We start from the raw sequence: 18,500 nt of genomic DNA, 5'->3' as shown, positions 1-18,500 counted from the left end.
AGTGATGTCTACTCGTGGTTTGAAGGTTCAGGTATGTGTTGGTCGAAGAGATCTTCGCATCAACCACTCAATTCTACACATTAGCAGTGTTCCAAGGTACGAAACAATATTTCGCATGGGAATATCTTCGCTGTGGAAACTTGAGTTTGTCTCATTGCTGAAGGTGTTTCGCTGGTTTTCCTTTATCATATAGCGAGATGGTTACTTTGTACTGACGGAAGGAGGACCAATATTGGATCTTGGCCACAACTACGGTTATTTCACGCACACACACACACACACACACACGCACACACTACCGGGATCAGATCCTCAGTGTATGGAAACCATCGTTCATCATGTAATGTTTGAGTACCAAGGAATTTATTAAAAAACGGACCACTATGTGTGTGTGTCCTTTCGATGATGTTTGCGACGTCAAAAATAAATCGGAAAGTCTCGGTCTCAGAGACGCGAGACAAATGTTTCAACAAGATCTACAACCTGAAAACTTTTCCTGTAACGACACTAAATGATGACGGAAACGGCGATGAAAATTCTGGGACTTCCAATCTCTGCCGTGGAGAACTTTGAACTCTGATAATTTTGTATTTCGTCTCTGCGATTTGTACAGATATCTCCGCCTGTGTGTGTACCTTCGATTGATGGCATCTTATGGCAAAAACAAAAATATTGCAGTTTGTCACTTTTGTATGTCTATTCATAGTAAAGTATATTAATATATATATCAATGAAAATTGGTTTATGATTTTAATGCTGATATCTTGAAATATCATATACCTCCAAGATAACACTAAACAAATATGCCATTATACTTCTAAGCTGATAATATGCTGATATATATATATTTTTCGGAGCATTATACTTATCAAATACTAACGTTCTTAGGTATGATCATGTACTTAGAATATTGTTATTATACCTATTATTTCCCCGAGAGATTTTTGTTGTGGTAAGAATAGACTTAACCAAGAGAAGGCTCCACCACTGCAAAAAGCAGCGTGTGTTAGCTTGAAGACTGTGATTACGAATTAGATAACTATTGACGTAGAGGCTAAGGATCATTTATAATCTATCAAACTCTCGCATTTAGTCAGCATTATCACACCGTCTTTAATGGACAGTAGCATTTATTTCTCTGACAGTAAAATCACCTGCAATGAAATCTGTTCAGTGAGGAAAATAAAATAAGAATAATTAACTTGTCTACATCCTTTTATTGTGATCGATTACCCCCCTTTTGATAAATTGTAAACAATATCAACAAAGCCACCCTGAGCCAAAACAATAGCAGCGGGTATAGAGAGGGTGAAAACAAAAGCAGTACTCGTAACATTGTCTGCTGCAGCTATTGTTTATGGCGTTCATTTTACTCGACAGAAATAGGAAATAATAGCACCTAAGACTGTTCTTTTGCAGCCATGAGCTTTTAGCACGACCCGCTAGGTAGGTATTCTGCCATTAAATGCATTTCTGCGTCGTAATTATAGAATAGTTTCTTATTTTTTTTTTTTTTTAAATATTTACCAGAGTTCGTTTACACCTACTTAAGCTATTTGCTGACTAAACTGCCTTACCACCTCTCTGACGTCGTTGGCAATTACTCACTCGCCGTCCTACTTACGTATGTTCATGTGCAGGTATACCAACTTGCCCCCTCACCTGTCTGCTTGCCTACCTCCGTGCCTCCTTTCCTAAACCCCTAATTGCTTGTTTACCCATAGGCCTATCTACTTAACCTGTTACCTAACAACCTACGTGCCTAACGGCCTTCCTACCTCCCTCCCTCCCCTCCCCATCTACCTTCTTATCCAGTGACCCACCTATTTACCTCTATCCTTACCTCTCAAGTCGTATTTCCATTGGCTTTTCCTCGGATTCATTTGTACATACGAGCAAAAAGGTAATCCCTTAAATGATCGCAAGTCATTTACCTTAGGGTATTTGCTCCACCATCTTTTCGTGAGGAAAGATCAAAGACTTCTTCGTTAAAGATGGCTCTTGAAAGCACCAGTTCCTCCCTTTGGCATTGGGTGGTTGGACGTTTACGTATGATGTCCTTGTAACAGTAGTTACGACCTCGAATCATAATCATCTGAGAATGATTCATAATACATATGGTGAATATTAGTTAAAACAATATTCATAATGAAAATGACAGTCATCGTAATGATAATAATGATGATTATCATGATAAGTATGAATACGAAATCTTGGCAGTATATTTCAATAAGTAATATTCTAAGATATACATTTCTCAGATTAGTATAGTATGTTATATTAACGAAAATAGCATTGATTATATTACCCGTGATGAGCTAGTAACATGTTTGCAATGATCTTGGTAATTCATATTGAGTAACAACTAGAATATTCATCTCCAAAAATGATGAAATATTCATGTTGATAATGACATGATAATCATAAGTGTTATTTACCATAAACATAAATTCATGAGCAGTACTAAGTCTACAGGTCAGAAATGATGATAATCAAACAGTGGCTACGTGTCAAATCTTCCACTCCCGAGGTATGATTCATAATTATGTTCATCAAGAAATGAAAAATAAATCGTGAAATGCAACGACAGGGTTAATTATCCACGAGCATTAACGTTAGAGTTCTACCTTTCGTGATGGTCAGGCCTTTCTACGTCTGTGTTCTAAAGCTCACAGGTAATTTTGGGATGCAGGTAATTTAAACCCTTGTAAAGTGGGGGTTTTAGGTAATATTAAAACCCTTATAGATTTGGTCCCGAATTAATCAGATCTTTGACTCGGTGGGGTATATAGATAACTCTTTGATATGTGGGTTTTTGTTAGCTACCACCTTAAAGAAAAAAAAAATGGTGCCAAATTATTTTTAACTCTTTTGTAAATTTGCACCTGGTCTCGAAATTGTGTTAATTACCTTTTAACCAAAGCAATTTCTCAAATCTAACCAACTATAGATGATTTAACTCTAAAAAGGTAATCATCACAACCCGTTTGGAATAAAAGATCTTTGAAATTAAACCTCTTTATTGGATTTTGTAGATTGGAAATGTCTTAACATTAGACAATGGAACATCAGAACTCCAAAGGACTGTGCTCTCTATACTCAGAACCACGATAAACTGGAGTATGGGAAACTCAAGAGTCTGTCATTATGTGGTCGTCTGGATGAAATGAGCGACTTCCAGGTAGTCCAACACTTGAAGGATTTGATTCCACTCATCTTGACTTGGTCAGGCACACTGCGGGGTTGGGGTTCCTCGGAAATAAAAGAATATCGTGCTTGATAGGATATAGAGTATCGTATAAACATTCAAATGCATACGAACATTCAAACTCTCTCTACGTATCATCTATAGTCAGTTTTGGTATACGAACATTCAAACTGTACGAGTATCATGTTCACCTTCGTTTCTGAGTTAAGAACAAAGAAGTTTCCATATAAAAGGGCCCATTACAAAAAAAATATATATATAACTTTTTGGGAAAGTTATTGTTGCCCAAGGTCGAGGCATATAGGTACTTCGTATTCAGGTCTCTTTCTGGTAACAACTGGGAATGGGAATGTTGAATTAATGATGGCGACTTTAAACTGAATATAATCGTCTACAATATATATAGACATGTGTGTGTGTGTATCTGTGTGCGCATACAGAGGATGCAGAACTAACAGCACTACCCTCTCCATTGCTCCACTGCAAAGACCACCTCGGCGTATAAACCTGTTGCAGGTGCCAGACCCAGGCTTTTAGAACGTTAGCAGGGAAGACCTCCACAAAATAGGTTAATAAGGAATTTGAAGGATACAGATAAGAAATTATAATCAATATACTGATGACGCAGGTGCAATGTTAGTAAATGTTCTGATACATTTTCAGGCACGCGACAGTGAGGGTCGTATGGGGGCTTTGAGAAATGAAGAGGTTAGCTAAGATAATGATTAATGCTCTTATTGTCAAGGCAAACGTTCTGTCATATAACAGACCTTTCCTTGTGAAATATTGAGAAACAATCGTCTTGGATTTTACTATCTTGTCTTCCACTGTCCTGCAGGTAATTGCCTTCTTGCTGCGTCGTTCCGTAAAGGTCTCCATGCCCTTGCTTTCAAGCACCTGAATTTTTGGGTCAAATCCTGTTTGGCATAAGGCCAGCGAACGCGACCCTCCGCCCCTCCGACTGGCAGTGCTCAAACTCGTCGTCTGTGAGTTCATGAGAATTTTTCACAGCAATTTGATATCGTGGTTATTGGCTACTGCATGATCATGATCTACAACCTGGAAACATCATAACACACCACACCAGCTCGGATCTTGGGTTACGTCTGAAACTCTTAGATCCGCGTCGTATATACATAGCGAGAGCGGATACGTTCGCCAATCTTTTTTTGCGTGTGTGTGTGTGTGTTAGAGCGTTTGATTCTCGTCTGATTTTCTTTCAGTTTTTGAAGAGTTGCTCATTCTAAAAAAAAAAAAAAATGCAAATTTACTGTAGGACTTTCTTTAACATCTCTTTATCAAGTGATATTCTCAATATTACGCTTTAGTCTTAGAGCCTTGGAAATTCGGTAGGTCCGTAATGCAACGGCATTACTTTATTTTCAAACCTAAGAACTTTACAATTACCGAAACACCATGATAATAGAACAATAATAAGGTAGTTGCAGTGATGAATAAGATCCGAGTCATTTTTCTTTCATTACATTTGTTCTTCTTTTTTTCCTTTTCATGCCAGTGTTTCTTTGAAGACTCGGTCGTCGTATCCTCCCCCGCTCTGCACCAGCGTTGGTCCGTGAGCCATCTGTTGCCATCCCTTGGCTCTTGTCTTTTCCTCGCTCTCGTATTTTCCCCAGTCATGGTATCGCACAGGATATCCTCGGAGTGGTAATTTTGTGTTGGCTTCTCTCTCACACACTATGATTACCTTCACATTATATGCTGAATACTTGTGTGTGTGTGTATATATATATATATATATATATATATATATATATATATGTATATATGTATATATATAATGTATATAGTTCCTTTCGCTGGAATGTTTGATTGTGAATTAGTTTCCAGTGCATCTTAACGTACTTAAGTCAAGTGATAGATGAATAAGTCCAAATACACGCGCACGCATATATATATATATATATATATATATATATATATATATATATATATATATATATATATATATATATATATATATATCGCTACCTCGCAAACGCGGGAGACAGCGACAAAGCAAAAAAAAGAAAAAAAATATATATATATATATATATATATATATATATATATATATATATATATATATATATATATATATATATATATATATATATACATATATATATTTGAAGTTTGTAGCTTTTCATAGACATATTGGCTGGAAAAGAAAATGTGTGTTTGGCTTAACCTACTTCGGTTTTTCGCAAACATTAAAAATATAATTTGTGACTTGGGAAGTCTATCAGAAGACGTTAAGAACTGGAGAAGCAACTCTATATGGGATTTATTTGATGAATCAATCCTATCATAGAAAGGCTCATTAAGATTCAGCGGTCTGTTCCTGTCTGAATTCGACTGTGTTCAAGGCGTAAGGCGAAGGAAACGCAACATAACGAAATATATCACAACTAGTTCCAACATCAACACATAACCATGACACAGAGCAATAAAAAGCAACGCGATTTCATGGAAAACCAAACCAGGAACCACACAATCTCGGACTGTGAGGTTTTGGGTATACACAACCACCCTACCATCCATTACATAACCCTGGTGGGTGGGTGTGGTAGGGGAGATCACAGGGTTGTGGGTAGAGAGGTGTTAGAAAGAGGAGTGGAGGGGCGGAAGGCACGTCAAACGAACCCCCCTCCTCGCTACATGGGAAGAATGAGGGATTGGAGGATGAGGAGGCGTCAGGTGGAGGAGGGACGGAGGGAGGGAGGAAGGGAAAAGAAGCTGACCCATTACGATCAGGATACAACAGAAGGTGAAACAGAAACCAACGGAAAGAGGAGGAAAAAATCAAATACTATAGCGTAACAGAAGGTGAAAGTCACCGGAAAGAGGAGGAGGGAGGAAAGCAAACTCGAACAGCGATGGGGCAGCAACAGAAGGCGATACAGAGTCGACGCTGGGGAGGGTAGAACACAACACACTCCCCCCACACAACCTCCCGTCCCACACTGATAGCGTGAGGAATTAACGAGGTAATGCTCCCCTTACAACTTCCGAGGGGAGAGACAGGGGTTGTTAAAGGAGTCAAGGCACAGTGTTATTCCCCGTTCCCCCTTCTTTCCACCCCTCCCTTCCTCCCCCCCACTCACAACCTTAAAGGGCGAGCGAAAATAAGATATTAGGGAAGTCGGTGATATGTGTGTGTGTGTGTGTGTGTGTGTGTGTGTGTGTGTGTGTGGTGTCTTGAGGGGAAAGAGAACTGCTACGCAGCCACGTAACAACGATTTGGATTATACGAATAAGGAGGGTGTGGTGCGGTGCGGTGGTCGTGTGGTGTGGTGGTCGTGTGGTGTGGCGAGGTGAAAGAGCCGCCCCCCATCTTCCTGCCTGTCCCCCTTCCCCCCTAAACCCTTCTCCCCCCAACACGGGACCCTGTACAGCCACCCCTGTGTAAGTGTTCATCTTGCTTAAGTCGCAAGATGTTGGCCTCATTAAGCTTTTAATCCAATTATTGGGACACGAGCCCGGCAGCGTACATTAAAATACGACCATAACCGGGGCCGCCTCTCCTCCTCCTCCTCCTCTTCTTCCCCCCACACACACACACCCCATCCTCAACCACGCCCGGGAATAGCACAGTGCAGCAGCAGCAGCTCCCCCTACCAGAAACAGGTCTACAGGAATTTAAAGACCGGGTTAGTCGGTGGGTGTAAGTGTGGAGTATTGACGTACGTAAGAGTCCAGTTATACAAAAAAAATAGGGGAAAATTCCTTTGCTTGTAGATTATAAAAATTTTGGCGTCGTATCTATAAGGACCTTAATGTCGCCCGTTTCTCACATAAGATCGCTCTCATCGGCTGGAGTGAAATACAAGTTTCTGTGCAGAGGTAAATTAGGAAACATTATTCATATATTTCAATTTCTTTTTCTTTTGCCAATATAGGAATAACTATCTTGTGAGACAGCTAGAAAATTTTTATACATATAGAATTTGCTTTAAGCGAGCTAGTATGTATGTAATATGAATATATATTATATATATATATATATATATATATATACAAAAATGGGTTATAAGACGCTGTATCCTTAGATTACAAAAGAATTTGCGCTATATTCAAGCGAATTACAAGAAATTACATTTGGTTTTCATTTAGTGGGTTGGGCGGGAGTAAACATATATTTGTATAAGTGGATTATGAGAATAAATTTCATTGCGAGCGATGTTATGGCGGGTTTAGATTAATTAGAAGGTTCTATATTGGATCCTGAGTTCTATTTAAGCGAATTATGACAAAAAAAAAAAAATTATGGGGTCTTGGAATACTTTTTTTTTGTATTCAGGTGAATTCAAAAATACTTTATAGTTTTATTAATTTATATCGGTGATTTTTGTGTATAGATTACATATATGGATAGTACTGAAGTCATGATGTATGTGGAGATATCCATAAGCGTTTGGTATTTAATATTTCTTTACTGGCGAAATATTGATTTTGATTGCAAGGCATTTCGGTGAGGATAGCGAATTTCATAACGTGATTTTTTTTTTTATTTTAATATCCTGTGAAAAAAAGTTATGAAAAAAAAAGATTGTATTTTGACAGTCTTTAATATCTGGCGTGAAAGTTACTGAATCATTTGCTGTATTGAAATGGTATTTCAGATTAGTTACGTGGGTACGAAGTTCTTGTATCTTATATATATATATATATATATATATATATATATATATATATATATATATATATATATATATATATATATATGTTCCTAAATGCCCCTTTTGCTGAAGACCGATGGATATTTACCATTACCTTTCTATCTTATTTTCTTATCTAATTTTCGACTAGATAGCTACTTAACGTTACAAAAAAAGACTAGTTGATATTAATCAAAATATTCCGCCCGCTTACACGAATATATATATATATATATATATATATATATATATATATATATATATATATATATATATATATATATATATATATGTATGTATGTATTCTTATGAGTCCACGGGGAAAATGGTGTATATCAACTGACTGTTATATTTCTCTCTTGTGTCTCCCTTGACGATGTGATTATTACACGAAAGTGCACTTGGGACCTTTTCGTGTTTCATTTTCCCCGTGGACTAACAGGAATATCTTGATCACGCGCAAAATTGTGATCCTTCCGAATATATATATATATATATATATATATATATATATATATATATATATATATATATATATATATATTTGCACGCTGTATCAAAATTTCTCTCGGGTCATCACCAGCGATGTGCTCGTACCATAATCACAAGCTAGACGAGTGATGAATGAAGGAGTCTCGGGAAATCTTGCATCGATAGGCGGACGTCTGTCTCTCTCTCTCTCCTCCACCCGAGAGCAGGCAGATGGAGGGAAAGACACACACACACACACACACACACACACTTCACGGTCGGCCCGGCGGAGCCCGCGTCAGGCAGCCCGCACACAATGACCCCGGGCCCGGCCTCCCAAACCCCCTCTACACTGAGAGAGAGAGAGAGAGAGAGAGAGAGAGAGAGAGAGAGAGAGAGAGAGTATATATGGATGCCAAAAAAAAATAAAAGAAGAGGGAAAGAATTGTCAAAGAGTTGAGGCGGCAGAGCCATAAGATAAACATGGTATCCAGCGCATCGCGGGTCGTCCTATTATGGATGGAAGGAGGAGGAGGAGGACGACCCCCACCTCAACCCCCCCCCCCTCAACGACTCTTCCACACAACCCCCTCCCACCAGACCCCCCCCCCCCCCACACCCACCCACCTCGGCAAACCACCGGAGTGCGTCAGTCACCACCTCCCCTCCACCACCTCCTCCTCCTCCCTCCCTCCTTTTCCCCCTCCTTCTCCTTCCTCCCTCCCCCCTTCACTATTACCACCACACACCCCTTGCCGCCCCCCGCCCAGCCCTCTCTCCCATCCGAGGGGGTCGTCCCCTTCTTAACACTCAACGGACGTCGAGAGAGAGAGAGAGAGAGAGAGAGAGAGAGAGAGAGAGAGAGAGAGAGAGAGAGAGAGAGAGAGAGAGACTCTGCCCAAATCTCTGACACCTAAGTTGGGACCCGAACTTGAACGCTACAAGGGACGAATCAAAATCCTAACTCACCCCATGAGAGAAATTCCTTCGTTAATTTTGAAGCACGAGTGAATGAACCAGTTATTTATTACTTTTCCTTCCATGAAAGTCCCAACAGTTTTTAACACCGAACCCACGATTTCACGGGCATTAAAACAACACCCCTTAAAGCGCTTAAAAAAAAAAAATCATCCTATCCTCCCTCGCTTCGTAACGAAAATGACAGCGTCGTATTTGCATACGCAAGTTTAGGATTAATGTTCAGCGCAAATGTTTAAAACGTCACCGCCGCCCCCCCATCAACCCCCGACCCCACCCGGCGGCCGAGTCTGGCTGAAGGGAACCCATAACGGCCATAGGGGCTTCAACACCACCCTAACCCGCAACCCACCCTAACTCTACTTCTGATCCTCCATACCGTAACGGTTTTAAAGGGTTCAATTCTCCTTTGACTCTTTTATTGACTTTATCCTTAAATTCTTTTTTTCTTATATTTTAATACAAACGTTTACAGGCCTAATTACTGATATTCTATATCTTTTTCTAAAGTATATGAATTACTATATTGATTTATATCCTTTTAAGAATTGTTGATGCTCTTTTTTATGCAAGTACTCAAGATATTTAAGCATTTTTTATGTTATATTCAGACGGTGGGTGGAATTCATACATGTAGTTTCTAGCACTCGAACGAATTAGAAAGGTTTGAAACCGAAGTACCGTCCAATTTTAAATACGCCACACAGTTTTTTGGGGTTATTAGTTTAAAAGTAACTTCATCATGCAGTTCATATATTCTTCACTTAACACTTTAGATATAAAGAGAAATATTGTACAAAAGTGTAGGGCAATTTCGAATGCTCTTTAATGTTGGTATAGTACTCCACACTGTGTACTGGGAGTTCGGATTTAATTTATTCGTCTGTCGATGTTACGCTTTCAGATATTTGCTTCTGTGCTGTCCGACATTCTGATTCAGATGTGAGAGCATTTGTTTTTTTTTATTTGTTCCAAACCTTATAACACACACACACACACACACACACATATATATATATATATATATATATATATATATATATATATATATATATATATATATATGGAGCTTGATCCATTTCCCTGTGGAATCGAAGGAATATATATATATATAATCAAAATCTCATGTATAATTGAATAAAAATATGAATTTAGTCATGTGTTAGCAACATTATGTATTTCATAAACACCTGGCCAAATGAAATGTTAGTTCCGACCCCACACGTAACCTTGGCGAACATGGGCGTCACAGGCGTAACTGGTGACGGAAGGTGATGCGTCACAGTTCACAATACCAGGGAGTCTAAAATTATCAAATCTCCCAATCCGACCACTAGACAAACTTGTGTTACGTCATTGGTGTTGGTTCTCTTTCCTTATTCTATGGATATTGCTTTCGTTTTTCGCTTTTTGCTCCCCGAGAACTGGACTCGTAGGCTGTACGCTTCTTCTACCACTAGAAAGACCGCATATAATACTTGGCAGGCAAACCAGTAGGTCACACGACTACTGAGTTGCAAGCAGTTCGTTATTCGAGCGTGGCCCATTAAGATGGTTTCTTTCCTTACACCGCCAAACTTTGGGATTCTTCACCTTTGTCGAGATTTCCTCAATAGACGTGACCTTCCCCTTTTCAAAAGGTAGGTTTCCACTTTCCCAAAGCCTCTTAGATTCTTTTTATGTTCTCCTTACTTCCCAACCTCTCTAGTTCATCTTTATGGTTCATTTAAGGTTTGGCCTCGGTAAAGACTTTTCTGCGTGATTGGAATCTTTGAATATATATATATATATATATATATATATATATATATATATATATATATATATATATATATATATATATATATATATATATATAATATATATGTTTGTGTGTGCGATTACCATTTGTGTATTGGTGTTTTTTACACCACGCCTTTTGTATATATGTACCATGTCTTTACTTCTATGTATGTATGAACACACACACACACACACAGTGTCGAAACTTAAGCTATGTACCAGCTTATCAAAATCCCCCAGGGAATAAATGAGCAGCTAGGTTGGCTGTGGGCCTACTGCCGCTCGAGCGATTCGAACCCAAGTGGACCCGTGCGTGAATCGGTCCGTGACGCTAACCGCTACACCACGGAAACCTTTGTGTATGTGTGTGTGTCATACTGTTGTGTGAAAGAGGTTACTCAAAGCTCGGCTATAGCCAGGACATTAAGACATAAATGAAATACTTCGAAAGAGAAGGAAAATCCCTGCTGCTCGAGAATGTAGAGAGAGAGAGAGAGAGAGAGAGAGAGAGAGAGAGAGAGAGAGAGAGAGAGAACCGTGACCCTTATTACATACACTTCCCCACTCGATCCTTCCTCACCCCCCCACAACCCCCTCCCTTAGATTTGCTATGCATGCCAGCACTGTATTGATCCGTCCACCTCTTTGTCTTACCATATTACCCTTACGAACCCAGGAGAATCTTATTTCACCATGAAAACTCTTCTTCTTCTTCTTTCCTTTTAACTAAATCCTCTCGGGTTTGGTAATCACGGGACAGAAATATCCCAAGACCCGCCCGCCCGCCTCCCTTCCCTTGCCCTGCCTCTCACCGCCCAGCAGACCTTTACCTCGAAAAACCATGCTGGCGCGGGAACGCGTCTGGCTGTACCGTATTCATCAGAGGGTAAAGAGCGAGTCATTACCTCGAACGTAATCAAAAATGGCCGCGTGGGGACCTAGCCATGTGAAATAATTAATTGTCGAGGTTAATGTGGGAGGCAATTTCCTTGAAAATGGAAGCCATTAGCAACTTCAGCATGGACATTTGTCTTCCAATAAGGAGATGGAAATGCTACGAGGGAAGGGGAGGAAGGGTAGGGGGAGGGGTAGGTAGGGGTAGTAGACATTGGTGGGAGACTATCAGGAGAGGGAGAGAAGGGTGAGGGGAGGGAGTGAGGTAGGGGGTGAGCGAGTGACAAGAGGGGTGAAACTAGAGAGGTGGGTGGCAGGGGAGGTTACATGTTAGAAAGGAAAAGGAGGTGGGAGGGGGTCAGGATAGGTGGGAAGGGGAGAAAAATTGAAGTGCTGGAAAATTGGAGAAGTAAAGATGAATATAGAGAATTAAGACGAGGGAGAAATTCTAGAGTAAGATAAGAGGTAATTGATAGAAAAAGAAATGAAAAATAGAATCGGTGAGGAAGAGTTACTAGCACAGATAAGGGGGACCAGGGACACGTCTCTCATACAGATGAGTCGTTTCTCCCACAAATAATTCTCTTATTTTGATATACCAATCGAGGCAGACGAATATGGAATAACGGAAGACAGAAGCTACAGAAAGGAACAGAAGAAACGAGAAGATAAAGTTAGAGGAAAGTCTCTCTCTTTTATGTGGGCATTAATATACGTCACACTATTCTCTTAATGAGCTGCGCTTCTACCGTAACGATATCCCTACGACAGAAACATCACATTTGCATCCTATAAAGGTAAAGCTGCTTTATGCTCAGGCCTTTCAGTACACTGAGGAGACATATCATCAGTGTCGGGGAGGTTAATGAGGCTTTGTATCGCACTGTTAATGAAGACACTGGAATCTATCGGTGGAAAGTTATGTAGACAATCAATATGAAATATACATTGGAATATTTCATCGGTGGTGGGGGAGTGAAATGATGAGTGAAAAGATTTCCTTTCTTTTCTTTAGTCTTGAGTTTGGATTCTGCCCCGAATGATGGATATGACTAAAATGCGGGTGGAGGGTGAACGTGCAATATCCCCTCGGTAAACTGAAGCTTTTGAGTACAAGACCGTGGTAAGATGATTATCATTTTTGATCTAAAAGAAGAAACTGTTTATAGCTTTGAGAACATGTCTTGAGAGCATTAGGCCAGATAAGAGAGAGAGACACTCTCTTTCATCTCTGGCATGCTGATCATTCAGGGCCTAAACCCTACACAGCTGACAGAATGGTCAACAAGTCCGCCTTAACTTGCTGGCGTGAAAGGCCGTCCTGTGTACTATCTTGATGACTATTTTAATCTGTTGTCGCGCTTGGAGATGGTGAGGACTGGATGTCTTCTTACACATGCAAGAAGTATGATAATTTGAGAGGAGGAGGAGGTTAAGGTTGATATGCGAGACCCGGGGAGGTCTGCTTAGTCTGCGTGCGCACGCTCGGGCACGAGACTAGATAAAGGAAGTGATTACATTTAACGCACGGCAGATTTAAAATGTAATCTTACCTGCGTAATGCTGACTCGCTCTTAGACGAAATCCCCAGAGAGAAAAGACGAGATCTTGTATTTCAATGTGGTGGCTAAATCTAATCTGAATCTTTGAATCAAAAAGTTGTAACACGCACACAAAAAAGGAAATTTTAAATGTCACTACTGCTCCTCTCTCTCTCTATATATGATTCAAGACGAATGATCCTTATCTCGGCTGCCACGCTACTAATACAATAAGAAACTGGTACATTGCTGGCTCGGATTTATATTACATTTGCAAGCAGTTTGCCTTTGGGACTCCGAACAGTTATGAATAAACAGTTATTCATATAGAATTTAAGTTGAAGTTTAAAAGGCCTACAGAACCAGCTGTATTTGTAGTTCCCAATTCCCTGACCCTATCTATGTTCCTTGTTAGCAAGTAATAAGAAGGTGGGAATATCATTCGCAAATGACGTAGACATATGTGATAAAGTATATGATACTAGTTAATAAATCTACGCATACATAAATGCACTCATTTTACTTATACGAAATACGTAACAGTAAATCAAATGCGTGAAAGCTTTGCCTTGCAGTAACGGTCAACATTGGAGCAAGCTGCGCAGCAAGACAATGCTCTGCTGAGATATACCCATTAACTAAATGAACCTTTGTCATGAAGTTATAAATATTGAACGATATATACAATTTCTCGTAATAAATCATGTTTTTGGTCGGTAAAATCTATATATAGACCAACGCTAAGGTGTAACTCAAAAGGGTATGTGACTAAGGCTTGCTGGCTTCCTTACCACGTTACAAACAAGCGTTGAACATAGATGAACAAACCGGTGATAAATAAGACACAGTAAATTCACGTGTTTGAACTGGGTGAAGGAAGAAAAACATTGAGGATTTATATATCGCTGTAGTTTATGATTAAAAGTATGATATACAAACATAAGTAGAAATAGACCACTTTGGCTCGTAGGTTTGGTATAAAGTATAAGCAAAGTATTTAATGTGGTTCTCTATGTGTGACATAGATTCCTACCTCCCTTTTTCTCTCCTGTTTTGCTACCCTCTCTTGCCATTTCTTCCCTACACACACGCGTGCGCACACATTCTCTTTCTATCTTCCTACATTCTCTCTCTTCTTTCTTTATTCCACCCACCTCCTCCTCACCCTCTCTTCTTTCATTCCTTTTCTCAATCCCTCTCCTATCCCTTACCCTTTTCTATTCTCCCGCTGCTGTCCTCCTCTCTCCCCTCCTACTGTCTCCCCAGTGCCCTCTATCCTCCCTGTCGTGTGTGTGTGTGTGTGTGTGTGTGTGTGTGTGTGTGTGTGTGTGTGTGTGTGTGAGTGCAGGAGCCGTGGTGGTGTTGGCTGGTGTGACGGGGTCCATACCTCACTTTATTGGATTCCCATCAGCAAGCGTTTTACTGAAATACTACTCCGTGGTGCAAATACAAATTATAGACCAAAATGGTTGGTAATTATACAGGCTGGGATATGGATGGGACAGAGCCACGTCGGTATTGGTCGCTGGGACGGGACCCGCGTCGCTAATAGTGACGGAGGTTCTGCATAGCGTATGTTCATTTTTTAGCAAAACTTTCTCAAATCATTCGCTTTTCCTTTTAATTTTCAGCGTTTATCATATCTTGCTTATAAATATATTTCATCATAAATATATTTATATGTATATCTTTTTTTGATATTCTTATTGAGTCTTCGAAAACTTCCCTTTTGAATATTTATAATAGATTATACCTGTCTTATCAAACTTTTGGCAGGTATCGTCTGTATTTCGATTCGATATATTTCTGATTGATAATTGCAATCGTTTCACATCTCGCATGCTGTCTTTCTACAGCTAATGTAAGGTTCAAACTTGAGTTGTGGCCTGTGACACTCATTCTTAAACATGAATCTTTTTCTCCCTGATGCAACGAATATCATAGCAATATTACGAATATCGTCGTAATATTACAACTTTCCTCAAGTTGGCTTTGTCGAAGTGATGTCGCGTTTGTTGTGCGAGAGCAGACAACGTTTGGGTACCAAGCTAACGTACTGAAATGCTCAGTTTCTAGTGTTACGGATTTATATTACATCAAGAATCCCCTGACTGAGTGACATGATCATTATGAACACAGAAATGTATTCGTAAAGGTGCGTGTGTGTGTATATATATATATATATATATATATATATATATATATATATATATATATATATATATATGTGTGTGTGTGTGTGTGTGCAACGAAAAAGACGATGCACTCCATATGAATTCGGTTTAATATGTTCGGAGTTCCTTCGTCTACTGTCCTGGTTAATTCTACCTCGGTATAGTGGAGTCTGTCCATACGTATACCATTAGTCATGTCAGCTGATGAACTCCACATCTTCCTGCCAGTGTTCTTAAGTCTTGTGTGTCCATGTTTGTTGTGTACTTTCTCGTATTCTTTTGTTGCATCTAAGCGTACGTATATATATATATATATATATATATATATATATATATATATATATATATATGATATGGTATCATTATATCAGATCTTGATTATCCTTAACCAATTGATTATCGTTTAATTAATATAAATACATTATTTTCTATCGACTCTTAAGACTTGTTGGGATGCAAATAATCCTATATCTTCACCCATGTCATAGACGCGGTAGACACTATTTGTAGGGGATGGGAAGGGCATTCCATATGTGATACAAAATATGTCTCTGTACCAACAGACTTAAGCTACAGGTAGCCGACATACACATCCGGCTATTTCTCTACCCATTCAACCCCCAAAACATGACAAAGAACCATTGCTAGATACCATGCCACAATTCGTCAAACTTGTCCATCTTCTTTCCAATGATCCCAGCGATATGTCGATAACGCCTCTTCCTATGAAACTGGCTCCACAGATCACCAGCTTATACATAAGAGACAAGCCTTTTGGTAAATCTTGACTGTTGTGGGTCGATTTCTATACCCTCGGCGGATGGTCAGCCGGGGAAGGCGGGTGGGTGGTCAGCCGGAGAAGCAAAGGTTGCGATATCCATTTATTGCTTATAATTTTATCCTTCTTAGTTTATGTATAGAATATACGATTGAAATAAGTATGAGAGGTCATGCACAGGTGAAAATACCACAAAATTTGTGGATCATAACAGATATGATACAGCAATAGAGATTTCTGTATAGAATCGTAATTCAAAGAAATTTGTATATGCAAGGGTGTTGTATTTCGAAACTTATCACTAACAACCTGCCATGTATCACACCCAATGCAATCTTAAACAATAAAGGTGACATCACTGTAGTACTGAACAATGCAACGGAATACCACACAAGCCATTATACCCTTAGATAAAAACTATCAAATACTAACCCTACCTCCCCCACCTCGACAATATCCACAACAATTGGGTCGCAGAGAAAATGGGATCAACGACCATACATCAATGAAAATACAAGTTTGGAGACTTTAAAAGAGGTAATAATTGTATCCCGCTAATTATAGACGACGAGGAACATAAACACATCGTTAATACATAATGGTCTAATTACACATTACGGTGAAATATGCATTTGGTCCACATTACCTCCACTATTGTCCCGAAGGAGAGGATATGGGCCGGCAGGGGAGGCCCGTCTACAAGCGACACACTTGCAAAGTCCATTTTCCTCAAAGCTTCAAACAAATTGAAATAGATTCGTTATGATAATCGTGCTCTTAACTGCATAAGTGTTAATTAATATTTTTTCCCCCCCAAGTGCTGTGGTCACGTTCTCTTTTCTTTTTTTTTTTCTTCCTCCTCGTCCTTCTTTACTTTGGGTTATAATAATAATTACTGGAGTAATTCTAGTGTATTAAAAGACTACGTGAAATTGGTTAACGTTGCTGCTATGACCTGTTGCTCTGTTTGTTTACTGCAGATACGAGATGATGGGAAGTGTTAACCTCAGTGTAATAACAACCCGTATATCTTTTTTTTTTTTTTCTATCGTACATTTAGAATTGTATATCTGACACTTCAGTCATGTTGGTAGTCATCATGTTCACATTTCGTGCCACATCATTTTGATTTGCACATTTTCAACAAACGTAATGGAACAATATAAGGAAAAACGCCTTCACCACACTATGACAACGAAAGGGTTCTCTGTGCATCTCGTCGCGTCATAGAAAAAAGACGTTTTAGGTTAATCTCTCGTCAGCACTGAAGCAATGCGTTTGTGGAAGTTGACTCTAGCTCCCAGTAGCTAGCATGGCTTCCAGTAGCTAGAAATAGAATTGCTGTAATTCTTTTGTCTTAGTTACTTGATGCCAGACGATTTATAGCTTTTCACATAGTTTAATTGACGGAAAACGCTCTACTGCTTAACGAAAAAAAAAGCACTATTTGCTATCTTGAGCGGAATTGGAGTTTGGCGTCTGTGGTGGTCGTATGGTAGCGCAGCCAGGTGCTCTGCTGACCACAAGCAAACAAAGGCAGGTGTCGTGTCTTTGCCTAGCATTACTGCATACCCCTGAGCTATCTATGAGCCAAATGCATGGTTTATCTGATCATGAAAGGCTTCTATTTAAGTTGAGTTCAATCCAGATATGCAATTGAAATCTTATTCAGATGTAGAATTCTCTTGGTATATGGGTTCCAGATGTATGTATACATGGTAGTGAAAGGATGGAGCGAAAAAGATATTGAGCGACCGGGGCCTGAACATGCATACATAGGTTTTAATATATATATATATATATATATATATATATATATATATATATATATATATATATATATATATATATATATATATATATATATATATATATATATATATATATATATATATATATATATATATATATATATATATATATATATATATTGAGGACAATGTGTGGTGTGAGGTGGTTTGATCGAGTAAGTAACGTAAGGGTAAGAGAGATGTGTGGAAATAAAAAGAGCGTGGT

General features: G+C 39.2%; 1 long non-coding RNA gene across 1 annotated transcript in view; it reads left to right on the top strand.

Annotated features, from left to right (window-relative positions):
* LOC139745827 (uncharacterized) overlaps positions 1-18,500 on the top strand; it is a 112,384-nt gene that overhangs the window by 18,694 nt on the left and 75,190 nt on the right. The window lies entirely within an intron of this gene.

The sequence above is a fragment of the Panulirus ornatus genome, chromosome 63 (assembly GCF_036320965.1).
Source record: "Panulirus ornatus isolate Po-2019 chromosome 63, ASM3632096v1, whole genome shotgun sequence".
Lineage (NCBI taxonomy): Eukaryota > Metazoa > Arthropoda > Malacostraca > Decapoda > Palinuridae > Panulirus > Panulirus ornatus.
Note: the sequence above shows the minus strand (reverse complement) of the source record. Positions and strands in the feature narration are given on the sequence as shown.